The following is a 4009-nucleotide window of genomic DNA, read 5'->3' as shown; positions in this document are numbered from 1 at the left end:
CACCTTGATGGCAGTGAGTTTGGTTTTGGTTCTGAGAGGAGACCTGGAGGAGAACGGGACCGGATGGAAAGGAAAAGATGTTAATAGATTCAGAAGGGAGAAGGGAGCTGTTCCTCAGGCAGGAATCTTACCAGTGGGATTGCAGTCTGTTGACAATGACAGTTCACCTGGGCTGTGAGAATGGACCCCTTGGGGGACGACAGCCCAATGGTATGTGGTCTCCCCACTCAAGGAGGTTGGCCCTCGGGGACTGGCCCTCTGCAAACACGGCTCACCTTTCCAGAACCAGTGACCTGAAGAGCAAAATTTCAGAACCTGAGTGTCCCTCCTGCCCAGTAGGCGAGCAGGCAAGTGCCTGGACTGTAGGCTCGGCCCAGTCAGTCTGTCTCTAAGCTTCTGTGGGACCCACGTGGTACTGTGGGTGCGGGAAGTCCTTACGAACAAGGAAGTCGGGCATATCTGGCCCTTTTAAGAAAATGAAGAGCCAGGTTGGACTGCTCAAAAGTGCTGCCTCTTGGAAGGCTTCGCCTTTTCCCACTGATCCCCTGGGAACCCCAGAATGGGCCTGTTGTACTATTGCTTGTTGTCCTGTACTATACTGTTGTACTGTTGCCTGCCTGCCAGGCAGAAGCATCAGCAAAGCAAGCGTGTGTTTTCAACCACTGAGTCCACGGAACTCCCCCCATGAGGCCATAGCTGTGTGGACTGCAGGCAGGAAGGGACTGGACAGAAGTGGAGACCACAGACAGTGGAGCCCTTGCTCCCACAGCTTACCTGTGCTTTCAGGTCCTGCTCTAACCTCATCTTGTGTACACCTAACGGGATGCAATACTTCTGTGCCCATTCCAACCTAGTGACCCTGCTGCTCAGATAACACTCGGTTCATGATGGGGCAGCAGAGTGACCCGATGTGTGGCCCCCAATGAGGCACTCTGTCTCCTCGGAGACCCAGATATGGGCCCAAAGCTTGGTTTCAAAAGGAGAGTCATCTTCAGGGGACGGTAAAGCTTTGTTCCCAAATCGTGAGGGCCTGCGCCGTGTCCCTCCTCCCCTCATAGTGTCCCTCCAAGGACTCTAACCTGCACTGTCTGCCGCTGGGCCTCGCTGGTGCCCGCCAGCTCTTCAGTCACTTGATCATGGAAGCCAAGAGGAGTACACACCGGGACGTTTGAAAAAGTCTGAGCACCCAACTGGCGTTGCTTTGGCGATTTTGGTTTACTTTTTTCCTTCGAATAATTTTATTGAAATAGCTTATTCATTCCAATAGGTCCTTTCCCTTCCCTTACAGTTACTCAGTCCAATTGGGTGTGGCTGTGTAAGTCTCAATACCATCAACTCCCCTCTCCCCTCCTTCCTCTCCCCTCCCTCAGAGCACCCTGACACCCGTCAGTGTCTCTAAGGGCTCCTCTCTCGAGTACCAGGGACGGAGCGATCTGAATGTACAAATGGACATGGCGAGTCTAACATGGTCAGTGAGGTATCTCACGCCTGGGCCATAACATAAGGGGAGGGTATCTGAACTAAAGGTTAATCAGTGCCGTACTGCATCCTGGACATTCCCTCTCTTCCATGAGACCCTTCTAAGAGAGTGTCCGATGGTCTTGAATAGTGGACTTTGGGTCTCCACTAGTTCCACTTCCCTGCAGAATCACTTTGCATGCGTGTTTTGAACTTCTGACACCTATTTCCTTCGACACCTTATGATCACACAGCCTGGTGTGCAGGTATTGTAATCTTTCGCTAGGGTAGTGAGGTGCCCCCAGCCTCTGGAGCCCGAGAAATATCAAGGAGGTGGAAGGCGCCTGAAGGACCTTCTATGAAAGGGAAAGGTGACCTGGTCCTATCGACCAAATGGTGTTCTTGGAAAATTAGTAACTTGAGGGAGGGCTGGAGAAGTGTGGTGTTGCCCTTCCAAACATTTTGGGATCTCCGGCATTTGTGTCAATCTGGCCCTGGTGCCTAGTCATCCCTTCTTGGGAAAGAGGTGAAGGGTATGGTGGGTGCCGTCAGAGCAGGTGTTTGCTGGCGCACAAGGCTGTCTTGGCATGCCTTCACTTAGCTCCTCAGTTTCCATGCAGTGGGAAAACTTTCTAGGATCTCCCAGGCAAGGGTGGTCCTGCCTCTGACCAAGAGACATAGATGATCCTTCTACCTCTCCTGGGTCTGGAAGTTTCTGGAGCCAAGGTCCTGCAGCATTTGCAGGGGGAAGCATTAGTGGATGTGTAAAGAAATGAGGAATAGACTTAGGATTCTGAGAGACGGGTGTGGAATGCACTGGTGCCACCTGAAGTCAGACTGGGTTGGGGTTTAAATTCAAATGCAAGATTTTATGGAGAAATTTTTTGTAATGGGGACATTGCATCAGAAAGACAGGATATATTACCTCCCCATCGGAGATACAGCTTTGCTTGGTGTGAAGCAAGCAGAACCCAGAGGTGTTCCACACTAGCAGTGCAGGGCCTGGAGGTAAGGTCACTGTGATGGTCACACCCCAAGCTTTCTTAGCATCAGGTCTCCCCGTGTACTGTGAACAACTTCTGTCCTGGTAACTACCTGATTAGAGACACCCTGTGAACGCTGCGTGCTGGAGTCTAAGGGTTGGGGGAATGGGTCTTGTGATTGTAGATCAGGGTCTGTCTTAGTTGAAATCCTGGGATGGCAAAACATGAAAAAGAAGTGGAGGGTGAGACCACGCATAGGTGTACAAGCTTTGAAATGCACACTAACTGCGTGGATGGGGGAAAACACCTTGTGCGGAGTGAGATCATTGTCCTCTATGCACGCATGATGAACAAGGGAAAGTTAGACCCAAGCTCTCTCTGGGTAATGTTTTCAGTAAGACTTAATAGCAAACCAGATCCCAGGAGAGGGACATTGAAAAGAAAATCCCAACTTCTAAGATGAGGCTACTCCATTCTCTTTGCCCCCCGGCTCAGAGACAATGGCGCAAGCGCATCATGAGGAGGCTCTGGTAGCCCCGCTCAGACAGCACCGTGCCCTGTGACAGTCCTGGGTTGAGCACCTGGCCCTGCTTCTGGAAGAGCTGCAGAGCACATCTTTGGAGCAGCCGCCTGGGGACGCGTCCTCCTCCTTGCACTTCCACTTCAGTTTGAGTTTGGGGGTTCCTTTGCCTTGGGGAGGCTCTGCTTTTCCTCTCCACCTCTGCTCCCATTCCTGCCGGATCTGCTCCGGCGTCAGCTGCTGCTCCTCCAGCTGCTGGGAACCCTCTTCTCGCAGGCGTTCTCTTTGGCTCCAGCATGCATGTGTGGCCTTCCTCCTCCTCCTCCCTGCCCTGGGCCTGGGCCTCCTGTTCCCGGGCCTCCAGGTCCAGCTTCACCTCCTTCCTCTCACCAAGTTTCTGGCTCCTCAATGCTGCCTGCTTCTTGGCTTCCGGACCTTGTCATAGGCAGCCCTGACTGCAGCATCGGTCAGCACCGCCAGGGCCTGTGAAAGCTAGGCTGTGCGGGGATTATCCATTTGGGATTTTGTCTGGGTGGTATGAGGGAGCCTTCTGCCTGGGTGCCTTCTTCACCTCTTTGTCTCCCGCCTTACTCTTTGACCCCTAGCAGCGCATACAAGTCCATCTGTCAGAACTTCTTGGTCACCGCCATGATTCCCACCCTGAGTCTGTCAGCTCCATAGCACGAGTGATTGTAGAACTCTACCCAATGCCCCCTAGACCTGATACGTACCAGCTGAAGACTGGAGAGTAGCCCTGGGATTGGTTACTAAGGGTGTGGGATACTGTACGTATTAGAAAACTGGGGCCGATCTTTGAGTGTAGTACATTTCTTCCTGAGTAATTATGTGAACCTCAACTTCAGGGACTTTCTGACCCTTAATTTGGGTTACAGGTCTTTAAGAAATAAATGAGGGTGTTTCTTGGGTGCTCTCAGAAGGATCTGTAAGGCTTCTCTCTCAGGCAATGCTACAGATGCAGCCCCACCTGGCATTTCAGCTTGAACAGTTTGGTGGTTCTATTGAGGTGTGAATTTTTACTGATAGTGGA

At 52.0% G+C, this 4009-nt stretch overlaps 1 pseudogene; it reads right to left on the bottom strand.

The window, feature by feature from the left end:
* Positions 1–2932: 2932 nt before the first annotated feature.
* LOC142442519 (dnaJ homolog subfamily C member 17 pseudogene) lies at positions 2933–3611 on the bottom strand (annotated as a pseudogene).
* Positions 3612–4009: the final 398 nt, after the last annotated feature.

Source organism: Tenrec ecaudatus, chromosome 3 (assembly GCF_050624435.1).
Source record: "Tenrec ecaudatus isolate mTenEca1 chromosome 3, mTenEca1.hap1, whole genome shotgun sequence".
NCBI classification, from domain to species: domain Eukaryota; kingdom Metazoa; phylum Chordata; class Mammalia; order Afrosoricida; family Tenrecidae; genus Tenrec; species Tenrec ecaudatus.
This window is presented reverse-complemented; position numbering and strand designations above follow the sequence as displayed.